We start from the raw sequence: 17,793 nt of genomic DNA, 5'->3' as shown, positions 1-17,793 counted from the left end.
GTCAACGTGTGGCCCTAAATGGAGTTCTTTCATCCCCTCTTCCTGTGCAGGCTGGAGTTCCTCAAGGTAGCGTTCTGGGCCCTGTTCTTTTTCTGGTTTTCATCAATGATCTCTCGGACTCTCTGGAAAATCCTCTATTTCTCTTTGCCGACGACTCCACCCTCTGCCGTACCATCTGTCATCCCTCAGACCGGCAAGCAGCAGCTTCTTCACTCACTGCAGATCTGGATAAAATCACAAACTGGTCCAACACGTGGAACATGTCTTTCAATCCAGACAAATCTCACACTCTCACTATGTCTCTTCGAAAGGACCGTTTACAAACCCCCCCCCATCCACTTTCTCAACAATCCTCTGGAAGAAGTCTTTTCTTTCAAGCTTCTAGGTCTCACTATCTGCCATGACCTTTCCTGGGAAAGTCACATTTCCAACCTCGCCTCAAAAGCCAGTCGCCGACTGGGAATCCTCCGTCGTGCTAAGTCCTTCCTCGGCCCTCTTGAGCTCCTGACCACTTACAAAGCTTTTGTCCGTAGCCTGATGGAGTACTGCTCTCCCCTCTGGGCTGGTGCTCCTGCCTCCCACCTTTCTCGGCTTCACGCTGTCGAAACCAGGGCATTTACGATCATCGGCATCTCCCGCAATGAAGCTGAGTCTTTGTCCTCTCACTCAATCACCGCAGGTTGGTTGGTGGTCTTTCTGTCTTCTACCGACTCCTCTCCAGCCTTGCCCCCCCTGCTCTCTCTGCGATTTGTCCCCACCACATTTCCACAGGGCGCTCAAGGTCCGCCAACAACCCCCTTCTGGTAAAACTACCAAAATCACGAATCACTGCTCATCTTCACTCTTTCATTCCTCTTTTTTCCCGCCTTTGGAATAAACTTCCTCACTCTATTCTTTCCCATTCTTCCCTCCAGGCTTTCAAAACAGCTGTTCACCACCACCTCTTATCTTCCCCCATCCAAATCCTCGATCTTTTCTACCCCCGATAATCCACCCAAGCCCACTTCCTTCATTTCTCCTGCTTTCCTTCCTGAAAGTCCCTGAAATGTCCATCTTCTCTTCGCCATGTTCCCCGTCCCATCCCCATCCCTCTCCCTTCCACAGTTCACCTAATGTGTCTGTTCCCCACTGTTTTGTCCCTTCCACTCCCGCCCCTCTTGTCTCATGCTTCCTTGCTGTGAGTTGTGTGTTAGCTCTCATACGAGCCTCGACCAAGGTATACAAAAAAAAAAAAAAAGTTGCTGCAGACAAAGGGGTACATAGACAACACACACAGACGTGGTACAAATGGATACAAATGACTCGCCATGGGGGTGTGGGCATACCTGCATGCTTGGTTGCATGTGTGAGGTGGTTAAAAGATTAAGGGGTTTCACGGGTGGGTGGTCCGAACTCACACCCGTGCCCATGGTTTCTGGCACCATGGAGGAGGTTATGCGACCTTCTCGCAAACCATGTGCTTCTGCATGCGGGGACTGGACGTGCTGTTGTACCAAAGCCACACAGGGAGCGGATGTGCTGCGACACCAACGCCATGTGGGACATGCTGTGCAGTGCAGGTGTGGGGAAATCCATGTATGTGTGTGAGTGAAAGGATGAGTAGATCGTCGTTGTGCATGCATGGTTAGCACGAACCATGAGGAGGTTGGAAGAACATGTATGGGAGGGCGGCCCAGGACTGATGGTTTTGTTTTGCATTTAAAACGGCTTCCCCAGAGTGTGTTGTCCTGTCTGATTCTGTTTGTGGTGAGGATGTTGAGGTCATGGAGAGGTTCACTGACCTTGGCAGTGATATTCATGTGTCTGCTGGCTGTGAGCCAGAGGTCAACAGACGTCTGGGTCGGGCCTGAGGAGTCATGGATTCATTGGATCGTGGGGTGTGGTGCAGTGTGACCACTCCTTGGCTTTTTTTTTTTTACAAGATCTTGGCTATTCGTTGTTCACCTTGGCGTCTTGGTTTTCTATAGGTTTTCTTGGTGTATAGGTTTTCTATTAACATCGCTTTTCCGAAGCCTTGTGAATTCTTGGCTTTTTTATTGGCCCACCCTGGCATTTATGAAAATGAGGAGTGGTCACACTGGTGTGGCGCTGTCGATACCTGTGCAGGAGGACGAAAGTCTGAGTCTTCAGGTCCTTGATACTTCCAGTCTTGCTCTACAGATGTGAGACTTGGACTCTGACCAGGGATCTGAGACAGACTTAATTCCTTTGGTACCAGGTCTCTTCAGAGAATCCTTGACTATCACTGGTTGGACTTTGTGTCCAACGAGCGGTTGCTGAGAGAGACTCAAATGAGATTTGTTATCTGCATATTCCGTGAATGTCAGCTGTGCCTGTATGGTCATGTGGCTCGTTTTCCTGACGCTGATCCTGCTCACCAGATTCTCTCAGTGAGGGAGCCTCGTGAGTGGAGGAGACCAATGTGCCGACCACGTGTCCCATGGTTGTAGCAGGTTGGTCAGCATCTCAAGGAGATGGGGATGGGCCAGGCATCTGCCTGGGGGATGATCAGACGGAGCCTTTGGAGTACGGGCAGAAAGAGGACGCAGCGGCACGCTGCTCTGGTGCATGCTCCCATACCTGACCTGACCCAGAGTGACGCATGTACAAATCCGTTTTGGAGTGAGCCGGCCAGATGGGTGCAAAGCTCACTGCATGTGCGAGCATGCATGCATGCAGACAGTCCTTCATCAGATAGATAGCGTGGGTTTTAATTTTTATATGCTCCCACCCAGATATATATCGAACACAGTGGTTAAAAAAAGAAAACTTTGCTGTTTGGGCATATTTTATTGCCCCGGTAATGCCTTGGTATGCTGCCTTCCCTCCAACTCCCATCATGCTGCTTTCCCTTTCCTCTCCCTCATGCTGCCTTCCCCTCCCCTCATGCTGCCTTCCCATCCCCACCTGCCATGCAACTTTCCTTTCCCCTCCCCTTACACTGCCTTCCCTTCACCTTATGCTGTCTTCCCTTCCCCTCCCCTTTCCCTGCCTTCCCTTCTCCTCCCCTCATGCTGCCTTCCCTTCTCATCACCTCACACTGCCTTCCCTCTCCCTCCCCTCACATTGCCTTATTTTGCCCATCCACTCATGCTGCCTTCCCCTCCCAAAATGCTGCCTCCCTTCTCCTCCCCTCATGTGCCTTCCCTTCTCCTCCACTCATGCTGCCTTCCTTTCTCCTCCCTTCCCTTTCCTTTCCCTAATGCTGCCTTCTCCTCCTCTCACGCTATTTTCCCTCCCCCACCCATCATGCTGCCTTCTCTTCCCCACCCCTCATGCTGCCTTCCCCTCCCCTCTCACTGCCTTCCCTTCTCCTCCCCTCATGCTGCGTTCCCTCCCCCCATGCTCACTTGCTTTCCTCTCCACTCATGCTGCCTTCCCCTCCCCTCAGACTGCCTTCCCTTCTCCTCCCCTCATGCTGCATTCCCTTCCCCCATGCTGACTTCCTTTCCCCTCCACTCATGCTGCCTTCCCCTCCCCTCACACTGCCTTCCCTTCTCCTCCCCTCATGCTGCGTTCCCTTCCCCCATGCTGACTTCCTTTCCCCTCCACTCATGCTGCCTTCCCTTCCCCTCATGCCGCTTTCCCTTCCCCTCCCCTCACGCTATCCTACTCCCAAACCCCCTCCACCACCGTCCAACTCTCCAGAGGTCGAGGAGAGGAAGGGGTGTCAAAGAATGTGCGAATTGGACAAATTAACACTTTTTTAGCAGTTGGAATTGCTGCTAGGATCAATTTCGCAATTCGGCTCATGTTAAGAGATTCTAGAGCTTATTGCATACGTGGAAATTAAATAAAGGCACAAAAACTGGCACGGCTTTTTCAACGATTGAAGGAAAACGCCTGCCCTTCCCCTTACCTCACTCTTCCCTCCTCCTAAAGCCCTGCCCCCTCTCATGTCTCTGGACGGTGTTTCCATGCATTGTTTAGCATGACCCATTTTAACGTGCTGTTTTAGCATACCCCGTTTCGTTCAATCCTGTGCTCATGCCCGCAGAAAGGGACCACACCCCTCCCTCCCTGCTTTCCCTCAAGTCCCCCTACCAAATTCAAGTTGAGAACCCCTTCCCCCAAAGTTCCCTGATCAAACGCAAGACCAGAACACCCTCTTCCCCTTCCCACTATCCTCTCTCTCCCCATACTCATCATCTCCATCCCCCCACCTCCAACGGAGTGCATAGCGACATGTGGTGAGGCGTCGCTCTCCCTCCATTCCTCACTCTCCCCCCTCTTCCTGGCTCCACCTTCCATATCACTCCCTCGCTCTCCCACCCCACCTTGCTTCCTCTCCCCTTCCTCCCCGCCCATCCGACCCCCCCCCCCCCCTCCGTCTTAATATTCTCGTCAGAAAAGCGACGGGATGTATTTGCTAGTACTGTAGTCTATAAATCGAACTTAAACTCTTCACTGGGTGTGGAGGTACTCAATCAGTCTATTATCTAACATCAGAAGTCAAATAAGCAAACTGTTATTACTTTGCAATTTTGTTTATTATACCATACATCAGTTTTACGAGTCTGGTGTGGCTCAGTGGTTAAGGCGGTGGCTTGGGATCCTTGGGGTCCTGAGTTTGAAACCCGCTGGTCGCTGAGTTAGCATCAGTGGGGTTGACCCATCCTGTCATCCTTCTGAAGGTCAGCAAAATGAGCTCCAGTATACTGGTAATTATCCCTGCAGGGTCGAAGGCGACTAAAGGGTTGGCGTCAGGAAGGGCATCCGGCTGGAAAAACATTGCCGCAAGAAAGGGTACCATGATTGGAGCCTGCAAAAAGCTGACCCCTGCTCAGGGATAAAGGCTTTAAAATGGTGTGATGATGATACCATACATCAGTTTTAACAATCATCTTTTTATCCTGTAAGCATTAAATCATCTATATTATTCCCAATGGCCAGAGGTGGTGTTTTTGTGCATTTACATGTGGGTACTCATGGGTACTACCTGTGAACAAATATATTTCACCACTGGCCTGACTCAGTGGAGTCATATTGATGTGAAAGGGTTGAAACATCAATGATGCCTGAGCCGGAGATATGACAGTTTATAGCTGGGTCGAGATTCCAACCCAAGCTCGAGAGCTTAGAGATAAGTTTGCATACCTCCGTAACAAGGGCTTCGATCGCTATTGAAAAGTTTGTGCATTGGGGGAGGGGGATGTGCGAGTGCAGAACATGAAGCCAACACAGAGTGATTCTTGAATATAAATGCTCCAGGCAGTTTAACCAACACTTGCAGAGGTTTAAATCACTTTTTCTTCTTTTAAAAAAAGTACAAATGCGTCGATAAAAACCGTGCATTTTCCAGATACATGTCATACCAGGGAAGAGTCCGCTCACCCTCCATAGCGGAGATGACACAACACATGTGCGGAGCATAAGTATGCATGAGGCAAGACATGTATGGAACATAATATACATTTTACATTCAAACTTAGTTACATCACACTCCTCGGCTGGTGTTTATATAAACCACAACAGCAATTGAGCAAACAGAATTACGTGAACATGAGAACCAGGGTAGCCACCTTGGCTCGAAATATTGTCAAATTGTTGTTGAAGAAGATGCTTGGTGACCCACAATGTACCAGGTGGTCGAAATCCAAGGTATAATTCAAGCAATTGAACCTGTGGGTGGGGGGCCAGTCCGAACAGTGCATCAGGTGATTTAAATGGCATGAGGAGGACATATCCCAGAGGCAAGAAAGGGCACTGTTCATCAGGAGGATATGTCTCAAGAGCCTCATCAGGAGGATTTCAGGAGTCAACCTCCTTTTGCTGTTCATTAGCAGGATATGCCTGAGTCAGAATCCTCAGATGCTGATTTTGTTGTTGTGGAAGAACTGAAGAAGTAACGTTTCCTGGGTTGAGTCAACCTACAGATGGTGTGAACATTGAATCATGTGATTCCACAGGCACACAGAGCGTGGAGGAGGGACAGGATGAGCAAATTGACACAGGAAATGTGTGTCCAGATACAGAAAGTTCTGTCCAGGATTTGCCAGTTCCTGCCCCTCACAGAAGCCAAAATCCTGGTGTTGGCTTAGTGGTTAGGGTAGCTGGCTTGAGATCTTAGGGTCCTGAGTTCAAGCCCTGTTGTTTGCTCAATTAACACCAAGTGGAGTTGACTCAGCCTGTCATTCTTCTGAGGTTGGGGAAATGATTACCAGTGTACTGGTTGAGGGGCACAGCATCAGCGGCACGTCCACGCTTCCAAGAAATGATAGCTACCTGACAGCCAAGCTGCCATAAGCAAGAATAGAACAGAAACCAACGGTCAACAACGGGTGTTCATTTAAATCCCTGAAATCCCTGTCATGAGCTTAAGTTGTTGTGCTGTTGCTTTGATTGTACTGATTGGACCTCTTTTGCTGGTGCCTGTGTTGACTTGCATAAGTACACTGATGTCGTCGCATCATATGTTCATTTTTGCAAAGACCTCTACATCCCAACTAAGAAGATCAAATCATGGGCAAATGACAAACAATTGTTTGAAAGTGGTCTTCGGGCAAAGCTAAAAGGCGAGGAAGCAGCACACAAGAGCTGTGATTGAGTTCTGTTCCAGGAAAGTTAAATATGATGTGCAGAGGGAGATTCACAGGGCAAAATTATAATACAGACCGAAGCTGGAGAACTTCTTTGTCTTTCAATCCGGACAAATCTCACACTCTCACTATGTCTCTCCGAAAGAACCGTTGAGAAAACCCCCCATCCACTTTCTCAACAATCCTCTGGAAGAAATCCTTTCTTTCAAGCTTCTGGGTCTCACTATCTGCCATGACCTTTCCTGGGAAAGCCACATTTCAAACCTGGCCTCCAAAGCCAGTCGCCGACTGGGAATCCTCCGTCGTGCAAAGTCCTTCCTCAGCCCACCTGAGCTCCTGACCACTTACAAAGCTTTTGTCCGCAGCCTGATGGAGTACTGCTCTCCCCTCTGGGTCGGTCCTCCTGCCTCTCACCTTTCTCAGCTTCACACTGTGGAAACCAGGGCATTTCGGATCATTGGCATCTCCTGCAATGAGGCTGAGTCTTTGGGCCTCTCACTGCAGACTGGTTGGTGGTCTTTCTGTCTTCTACCATCTCCTCTCCAGCCTCACCCCCCCCCTGCTCTCTCAGCGATTTGTCCCCACCACATTTCCGCAGGGTGCTCAAGGTCCGCCAACAACCCCCTTCTGGTAAAACTACCAAAATCACGAATCACTGCTCACCTTCACTCTTTCATTCCTCTTTTGTCCCGCCTTTGGAATAAACTCCCTCACTCTATTCTTTCCCATTGTTCCCTCCAGGCTTTCAAAACAGCAGTTCACCACCACCTCTTATCATCCCCCATCCAAATCCTCGATCTTTTCTCCCCCCGATAATCCACCCAAGCCCACTTCCTTCAATTTCCTGCCTTCCTTCCTGAAAGTCCCTGTAATGTCCATCTTCTATTCCCCATGTTCCCCACCCCATCCCTCTCCCTTCCACAGATCTCCTAATGTCTCTGTTCCCCACTGTTTTGTCCTTCCCACTCCCGCTCCTCTTGTCTCATGCCCCCCCCCCCTTGCTGTGCATTGTGTGTTAGTTCTCACATGAGCCTCGACAAGGGACACAAAAAACCCCCAAAAAACCCAGTTCTTAACTACTCAGGCTCGAGCTGTTTGGCAAGGTTTTCGGAATATTTCTCCTTATAAGGCGAATGGTGTCACAAATATTGAAGAGCCCAAGCTTTCCGACAAGTTGAAAGAGTTCTTCAGCCGCTTTGATTGCCGGAATACTGTGCGTGTTGCAGTTTCCTTCTCGGTTGCTGTTTCACTGCTTCCTCGGCCTTTTACTGCGTTGTAGGCTGAACTGAGACATCTTTTCAGGAAAGAAAACATCAGAGAAGCAGATGGTCCTGATGGTGTTTCGATGGCAACTCTTAAGCATTGTTCACAACAGCTCTCCTTTGTTTTTGCTTGCACTTTCAACAGTTCTTTGTTCACCAGAAGTTTTTTTTCTTTTAAAGAAACCGAAGATGACAACGCTAAACGATTATATAGACCCGTGGCTCTCACCTCGGTGGTGATGAAGGTGTTTGAGCATTTGGTCCTCAAGCACCTCAAGTCCATCACCACCTGTAGGCTTGTTCCTCTTCAGTTTGCCTATCGGGGAAAATCGTTCAATTGTTGATGCTGTTGCCTTTGTTCTTCAGCATCTTGAATTTTCAAATCGTGATGCTCGTATTCTTTTTATTGATTTTTGTTCTGCTTTTAATACTATTGTCCCTCAGAAGGTTAAAATAAAAATAAAAAATACAGTCCCTTGGCCTCCCTCCCTCAATTTGCTTCTGGATTTTGGACTTTCTTCTTAACCGATCGCAAACAGTAAAATTAAACAATGAGTTGTCCAAGACTATTGTCTTGAATGTTGGCGCTCCACAAAGGTGTGTGTTGTCAGCTTTTCTCGATTCCGTCTTCACCAGTGATTGGGTGTCTCATCATGAGTCTGTGCAGCTCGTGAAATTTGCCGATGACACGACCATCGAGGGTATGACTGTGAATTCTGATGAGTCAGAATACCTTCAAGAAATTCATGGGTTTGTGTCATGGTACAAACACAACAACCTCGAGCTGAATAAGGCAAAGACAAAGGAGATGGTTGTTGACTTTTGTCGGACGGAAAAGTTCAGTTGACCCTCTTACCATTGACGGTGAAGTTATTGAAATTTGTGACTGCTTTAAGCTTCCAGGTACAACCATTAGCAGAAGTTTAAAGTGAGACCACAACACAGATAATATTATTATTAGGAAAGCTCATCAATGCCTCTACTTCTTGCGGCAACTAAAGAAGTTTGGCCTTCGTCGGGAGATTGTCATCCAGTTTTGTCGGGCCATTATAGAAAGTGTTTTGACGTTTTCTCTGTGTGTGGTATGACAGCTGCACCCTGCAAATGGAAGCTTTGGCTCCAGAAGGTTGTGCACACTTCTGCTAGGATAGTTGGATGTGTGTTGCCTTCTTTGGCTTCAATTTATACAGAGCATACTGTGAATCGATCTCTGATGCCTCACATCCAGATAATGTCCTGTTTCAGGTTTTGCCATCTGGAAGGCGATACAGGTCACTTTGGTGTCGGACAAATCGCTTTCGGAATTGTTGTTTTTTTCCCCCTCAGGCAGTTATTGCCCTGTCCAACTCCATTACCACATAAACAGAGGTCTTCTGTTTCTGTTGACATTTTTTTTTTGTGATGTGGTGCCACTGTCTCCATTGTTGGGTTGTTGCTGAATGCTTCGATAGGGAGAGGGGCTAGTGTGTTGTTAATTTGCAGTTTCATTATTTTCTATGACTATGGTATTTAACAGTTCAGTTATGCTCATCCTGTTCATCAGGTGTATGGTTATGTTATGTGAAAGTAGGCTTTGCTTTTTTGGGTTAAGCGGAGTGGGGAGAGGAGGGTGAACATGAGGGATTGTATCATCCTAATTTTGTCAATTTTTGACATTTTGTTGTGCTTGTGATGTTGTGCATTGAGTGATTGTTTTGTTGTTGGTGTAGCTTGAGTATATTTTGAATTCAGTTTTATCGTCTGATGTATTACGGTTGACTTTTCTGAGGTGTATGATTTATTGTGATTGTATGTGTGACCAACACCAAGACATATTGTTGTAGGGCCGCGTCTCGGTGGCGGGCACGACCACGAGATGGAGCAGTAGAGTCAGCTCCACTGAACACACCGGAATTTAGGTCGTACCTTTCAGATAAATCCGAAAGCTCATGGGTCCCTTATCGGACTGAAGATCGCCAATAGGTCGACCACATGGGATAGGGTCAATTGCCAATTTCAATATACCTAAATACCCACATCATCCAAACTACCAGGGAAATTCACCCTCAGCAGGATCTGCGCGATCCAGGCCGTTACCGAGCCGGATCTGAGTCGTACCCTGAGCGGAGAGTACCAGAATCCTGCCGGGCCGATTGCACGATTACGGAAACAATGAGGCCTCCTAATTCCCGTTCGCAGCGCGGAAAACCAATGGTAGAAAGGACAAGGACGAGCTGGTACATTCAACAAGAGGGGAATGTATTAACAATTGTCGGGGGACGAGGGGAGCACGTAAGGGAAGAGTTATCCAAATAAGCAAGGCAAATAACGTACAACAAAAAGCACTTAAGAATTCTACTTATAGACGGTGCCCACGACACACAAACGCACACCCAGATACCCAGAAATGGACCCCGTTGGGTCTTTATTGAAGGCTTCCAGCTCGAGGAAAGGTGAGCTGGAGACCAGAACTAGCTTGAACCTGTCCGCCTCGTGTGGTCTTCGACACTCTGGCTTGACGGGACTCTAACTCACAACAACGATGCCACTCCAAGCACTTCAACGATGCCAGTTTGAGGGCGGACAAGGCAGCGAGCACCAGCAGGCAAGGCGATGTGATCCGACCGGCAAACCCCAACTGCTTCCAGTCGGATCGCACCGATCAATTATTCACTCCCTGTCCAGGGGGGAGGGGACTCCCTTTCGTAACCCCCCCCTTACTGGACGGTTTTGACGCACGATTCGCTCGTTGCCCCTGTGATTGGCCAAAAGGGGCACCAAGTCCGCTGATTGGACCCCGGGGGGGGGGGGCATGGCGGGCGTCACGGCGGACCGCCCCTCAAACAGGAAGATGAGTAATATAATATTGTCCTGCATTGGCTCCCATTGGCCGAACGACGGCAAACTCGCTCGCATCTCTCCGATTGGTCAAGAGAGACGCCAAGTCCTTCATTGAACTGCGCCCACCGCGAGCGTTATGGCGTCAGGATGGAGCGAGGTGAAGGTGTTGTTGTTGTAGTTGAAAATGTAAAAGAAAACCCTGACTTTCAGAATAACTCCGCAGCGCACGAACATTTAATCACCCATTAGACACAGGGGGATGGATTCTAACTATATACATATACTTAACGAAATAGCTGAGCTACGGGGACCTGTCTGTTGTGTGCAGTAAGCTTCCAAATTCGTAACAATATTCCTTGTGTTTAAATTACACTTGGTGAAATAAAGTTCTTCTTATTATTATTATTCTTTTTCAGAGGCAGTGAAAGAAGTCAGAAATATGTGTCAATCACTGCGGATGACGACGTGAAATAGGGAGAATGCAGCCAGGTGTTAAAATGTCACCAAGAACTGAAATATAACAGTGTCCCTTTCAGAGATTTGACCCAAAAATGTTGACTCGTACCTAAATATAATGTCCCTTTAAGAGACGACCACGCCCACTTTGGAGCCGAACTGATAGGAGGATAGATCAGGATAGTGACAGACAGAAGCACCTTTGTTTGGAAGCCTGTTCGGGGCTGTGTTGTAAGCCATCCTGGGGTAAATATACATGTAATATCCTCAAAAAAGACATGATAAAAAAATATAAAGTTAACGCGGTGTCACGTTGTATTAAGGTAATAATTGTCGATATGTTCGGATGGTTTTGGATTCAGATGTTGAGTGCTTGTTCTGGAATGTTCCAAGGGAGGTTTCCGGAGAAGATTTTAGTGTTGGCTTTGGAGGGAATGCAACAGGTGGTTGTAAGTTAATCATCCTTGCCCCAGTAATGATTGGTACTATAAAGTTACTGTTGTGACTTTATGCATTGGGCAACATTGTAGAAAGTTGTGACCATTTCATAAAAGTATTCTCATGAAAAGGTTTATAAAGAAATAAGATGTATTTCTACGAATGATATCAGATGCAATGAAGGGTGGTCTTGACCCTAATAATGTGTTCTCTTTCCTGTTTGATTCTACTTATTGTACCACTACCGTTTGTCCCACGGTTTTGTCTTGACTTTGTTTTGCAAAGTTTGAATAAAATTCCAAAGTACTTTAACTCTTGTGTATGAAGAGTTCGTGGCAGGGAATTTTGTTGTGAAAGCATCTATGGGATCCTTGAACCAAATCGCAACAGATCAAGTACTAGAGCACATCAACAAGCAGTGTAAGGTTTCAGGAGGAATCGTAGGTATAATGAAGACCCAGACTGCCATGGAATGGTGGATGATTACCTTCAGTGAGAGAGCAAGACTATCGAAGGATGTTCAACAAATAGTTGCAATGACACACAGTGGTTCCAGGTCCCATGGTAACAGGGGCTCGCAAAGAATGAAGAAAGATGACGGCGATGTCCGAAAGCTATAAAAGATGAAATTAAGTGGTTTAACCCATTTGATCGGCAGGGTGAAAAACTTGTATGTATTTCCACCAACGATGTAACAAGTGATGACATCCAACATGACTTACTGACAGCCTCAGAACATGGTATAGAACTACTAACCAAGTTCGTGGAAGATCGGTTGCTCACAGATGCTACCAGTAGTCTCCATGACACCATTCGTAAGAACAGGTCAAAAACATTCACAAATTTGAACATGGTGAACATATCACTACATCCACTGGCAAAAGCAAAATCATCAAAGCAGTCCATGACCTATTTCAAAAACTGCTCAGTGCTGCAAGTAGTGGTCACCAGATAGACATCGAAGGACTACTACAACATGAATTAGCCCCAGTCCCTCTTGTTATCGCAAAAGTCAATCAGGAGTTACGACCTACAGATATAGCAAATCTGTGTCATTTGCTGTGTGACAGCTACGTATGAACCCACTTGTGTAATTGTGGATGGTATGGTGGTGGTTCGAGCTGTCGGAAAACTAACCACCACTACAACTTTCGGCGACCGAGCAGATGGTTTCTGTGGTAATGTCCTAAGCTACCTGAGAGGCTCTCAGACAAGACTAGACATTGTCTTTGATGACTATCGAAGGAAGTCCATCAAATCAGAGACCAGAGTGCATCGAACGAAAGATGAGACATAAAGTTGATGGGCCGGCAGTGCGTCTACCATCCATATAGCAGACTTTCATATCACTGGAAGAAAATAAAGTGATTCTCATTGAATTATTGCAGGATCAACTGCTAGTGAAAGCACAATGTCTACCAGATCAACAAGAAGTTGTCATATCAGATGGGGATGAATTCTCAGCTGTATCATCTTGTGGACATAATGTTGATCATCTCAACTCAACAGCAGGCTGACACAAAAATTGTTCTTCATGCTAATGATGTAAGCGACCATAATTTCTGAAGTGGAGTGGTGTGTTCTGGAAACACAGACACTCTTTTACTGCAGTTACATCATGACACTACACCAGAAGTGTGGATGAATAGTGGGACGTCTAAAGATAAGCAGTTCTTCCTAGTTAGCAATATATGCGCAAGTCTGGATCCTGAAGTCATAAACAATATCCTCGGCTTTCATGCTTTAACAGGAACAGAGACAACCAGTCAGTTCTATAGGTGTGGCAACTGAACAGCTTGGAAGACATACCTGAAGTATCCAAAGCTATTGAAATATCTTGGTTGCAATCGCGACATTGGTATGGCAGCTATTGAGAAGTTTATCATCAAAATGTACAGTCCAACGACGACAGCTACATGTGTCAATGGTCTACGCTCAGAACTTTTCTCATCGAATCAGTCACCCTGAGAAAGTACCACCCACTCAAGACTTTGTCTCTGCACATACGACACAGTCACTACCACATCATAGTGTAGCTCAAGGCCATAAAGTCAGTCCTTGTTTAATGTTGTCGTTACGTTCTTGAAAAGTGTGGCTTTAACTGAAATGACTTTAAGCGAATCCAACTTCCCCATAAGAATTGATGTAAATAGGAGGGGTTAGGTTCCAGGGGAAAAAAATATCGCCAGACAACAGATATTATTTACATATAGAGTACAAGTTTAAAAATATATATATAATTAAACAAATCAATTAAATATCATCATCTCGAGTTTCTTCAGATCTTCATTGGTTAGCTCTTCTCTGTGTGATTGCAGAAGTTGTGTAACATCGGCTTCTTCCACCTCATCAAAAACCACTTTATTGGCCAAGTCGAGAATAACTTTCTTCATATCGAAGACAACATCTTCAAATCCTTTCAAGTCATTGACACATCCAGGCCACTACTTCCTGCACACCTGAGTAACTTCAGTCCAGGACCCACTGATGTTATCAATGCACTTGAGGATGTTTCCATCAGTTTAACATATAAACACGTAGCAGCTAGTTAGGTGGATCACTACCGCACTTGTCAAACACCTGAGATCAGAGAGGGTGATGCAACCACCGATGTTGTTGATGCACAGCTCACTGTATATCAGGCCTGGACTGCATGTACTCTGGATGGCCTATACACCGGTATTTATGGTATGATGTGTACTGCAGCTTCATTAAAACGAGGAAAACCATGAGTTTGTCCTAAATTAGAGGTAAAACGACTTTATAATGGAACGGTGAACAACTTTAAACGAGTATGTTCTCTAATATATCAGCGACTTAATAACAAAACAATGTAAACTGGGATGATGTTAAGTGAGCACTTACTGTATTCGTCAAGCCAGAGCTCCCCCTATCAGAGTAAAGTGGGTGGGTGTTTGATGAAACCGAATGCACTTTATGTCCAAAACTAATGACACTGGATCCTGTTCCATACACCTGCACAGAACTCTTGATGTGTGGATGCAAAACTACCTGCACATGACTTCGTTGCACATGCAAAAAGCATGGCCTGCCATGTAATCCCACCTGTGGGAGCAGAGAACAGCACCTCAACAACCAAGAACAACTGTTGCCAGGGGAGGAAGAAACTGATGAGGACGAACGGGTACTGTCTTGGGACTAACTCACTTCAATCAAATGTCACCTTGCTTATAGTCCCCATTTGCCAATCATCGAAATTCCCTTTTTTGTTCTATCGTGTTATTGTATTGTATATATTTATAGATATCCCAAAATGACAACTCAGTGACAAAAGGGAAATGGTTTATTGGTTTGGTTACAATAAAATGACGCACAACAGCATTTTCAACCGAGCATACACGATGTTTGATTTGTTCGGTATGATGAAAAAAATATGAGGTAACATTACATTTATTTGAGCTAGGGCATGCTGGTTATAAATAATCCATGATTTTTCTGGTCTGGCATGCAGGGTAACATATGGGGATAATTTTAATGCATCAAACTCCTCCATAGGACTTGATTCATGGAAGCACTGGGCAATTTTACAAAATGTCGAAACCTAAACCGAAATAAAATTTTGGCAAAAGACAAAAAGGTTTTGGCTTCCTGAAAGGTGGAAAACTGGATTATCACAATGTATGTATTGTATATGTATAGGGGGCATGGTTATCCACAATCTGATACCATCCGTGCATATCTAAAGTAAATAATAGTGCCTGTATGTGAAATGTATCACATTTTTAAATATCACGAATTGCGTACATGACGAGCCACGTGAATATGCTGATAAATCGGTTGTGTAAACCTTCAGAGATTGACAACTGGGCACTTCTAGTCCCCAAACGTCCCCTAAAGCCAAATAAATAGGTTTTAGGTATATACACTGATGCAAGAACGGAATCACAACAAGTCTGAAGACGACAATGGTTCACGAGCGGTATTTGACGATGTAGATTGTTTCAGAAGTCAAGGATGAGACAATGTGATAATTTTTGACCAAGTTATAAAAATGATCAACATGATGTGGTACGAGTGACGGGTTATTAGCTGCAAAATGTTGAAAACCTGGTTTCGTTCAACAGCTTTCAAAATTTGACCTTTGCATGACCTTTAAAGGTCACAAAACAATGTTGTGGACATTAAAATAAGGAAAAAAGGATACGTGCTATAGCTTATTGGAGTTAGTTCGTCGAAGAATGTCGAAAACCCGGTTCGATTTCCACAACTTTGAAAATTTGACCTTTGTGGCCTTTAAAGGTCAAAGGTGAAGGATTATGACCTTTGGTGCAAAACTTCCTCTGGAACATTCCAGGAACAATACAACGTCATATAGGTTACATGGCATTTCGCACTCCTCGGATTATCCATACTTTGATGAAATCAGCGTAAAAACAAACTCGAAGGGGGCGCCATGGGCAAGGTGTTCGAGATAGAGCAAAATGGTTTCAAGACTTTAGGTGGGGAATGACCTCATGATTATGCATAAAAATATTGTCATCCTCGCTCTCAAAGTTTGGGTGGTCGTATGATTTTATGTCAAAATTAGCAATTTTCTAAGTTTTTGACCTTGTGACCTTGGGATGAAAATGAAAAATCGGACAACGACAAGTTTTAGATAATTCATTTTGCTATTCAAATACCGAAGAACCCATTCCATTCAGTCAATTCCCTTGGAGAAGATAGATTTTTAATCCGACTACCCCCTAAAAATGGCTTTTTGGGGGGCGTGGCTCCGCCCACAATGGACGTAGCTACTGATCCAGGAAAACCAAACCAGACATTGATATCGAACACATAACCAAGTTTCATCAAGATCGGATCAAAGTCCACGGAGTTATGCTCTCGACAGACAGACACACAGACATAACGAATACAGTATAGTGGTCACTCTGGTTGGCGCTCGTGAACCAATAGAAACCAATTCAATGAAGTTGTTTCGCACACGAAATAAAGAACTGGTGAATGATGTGACAGAAGAGCCTCCAGGTTTTGACCTTCCCCAGAAACAATGGTCTACACTCACCAGGATCCAGGATCCGCAGTCTCCATGCAAGGACATCACACCACCTCCACAAATGGGATTTCAAAGACAGTCCAGCCATGTGACTGTGGTCACCCAGATCCGATTATTCATCACACCGTGAATGCGTGTCACCTACGGAAATTTGATGAAAGATTTCGGGCAATCCACCGAAACAACAGACCGTGTTATGACTTGGCTGGCCAACTTGTATCTGTGAGCTGTAATTTGTCATTCACAAGACTTTAAAAAAATTCTCGGATCCAGATCTTCACCAAAATCGAATTAATTTGTCCTTGTCACACACGCAACCTGTCCACCGAGTTCCGTCCGAACCAACACCAACACCAACACCGCTAAACCAACACCAATAAACCAACACCAACACCAACACCAACATCAACACCAACATCAACACCGCTAAACCAACACCGCTAAACCAACACCAATAAACCAACACCAACACCAACACCAACACCAACACCAACATCAACACCGCTAAACCAACACCGCTAAACCAACACTGCTAAACCAACACCAACACCAACATCAACACCGCTAAACCAACACCAACACCAACACCAACATCAACACCAACACCAACACCGCTAAACCAACACCAACACCGCTAAACCAACACCAACACCGCTAAAGCAACAGCAACACCGCTAAACCAACATCAACACCGCTAAACCAACACCAACACCAACATCAACACCGCTAAACCAACACCAACATCAACACCGCTAAACCAACACCAACACCAACACCAACATCAACACCGCAAAACCAACATCAACACTGCTAAACCAACACCGCTAAACCAACACCGCTAAACCAACACCGCTAAACCAACACCAACACTGCGAAACCAACAACGCTAAACCAACACCGCTAAACCAACACCAACACCAACACCAACACCAACATCAACACCGCTAAACCAACACCAACACCAACACCAACACCGCTAAACCAACACCAACACCGCTAAACCAACACCAGCACCGCTAAACCAACACCAACACCGCTAAACCAACACCAACACTGCTAAACCAACACCGCTAAACCAACACCAACACCAACACCAACATCAATACCGCTAAACCAACACCAACACCAACACCAACATCAACACCAACACCAACACCGCTAAACCAACACCAACACCGCTAAACCAACACCAACACCGCTAAACCAACACCAACACCGCTAAACCAACATCAACACCACTAAACCAACACCAACACCAACA

General features: G+C 45.8%; 1 protein-coding gene across 3 annotated transcripts in view; it reads right to left on the bottom strand.

Moving 5' to 3' along the window:
- ALPK1 (alpha kinase 1) overlaps positions 1-17,103 on the bottom strand; it is a 327,568-nt gene extending 310,465 nt beyond the window's left edge. For 2 of the 3 annotated variants that reach the window (XR_015053265.1, XM_085864007.1), the window contains exon 1: positions 16,542-17,103. The gene's annotated coding sequence lies outside the window, so the exon portion shown is untranslated. The remainder of the gene's footprint in view (positions 1-16,541) is intronic. The other variant, XM_085864001.1, reaches the window with a different exon arrangement.
- Positions 17,104-17,793: the final 690 nt, after the last annotated feature.

The sequence above is a fragment of the Eptatretus burgeri genome, chromosome 18, assembly GCF_056783735.1.
Source record: "Eptatretus burgeri isolate ZD-2024b chromosome 18, Ebu_testis_v1, whole genome shotgun sequence".
NCBI classification, from domain to species: Eukaryota; Metazoa; Chordata; class Myxini; order Myxiniformes; family Myxinidae; genus Eptatretus; species Eptatretus burgeri.
This window is presented reverse-complemented; position numbering and strand designations above follow the sequence as displayed.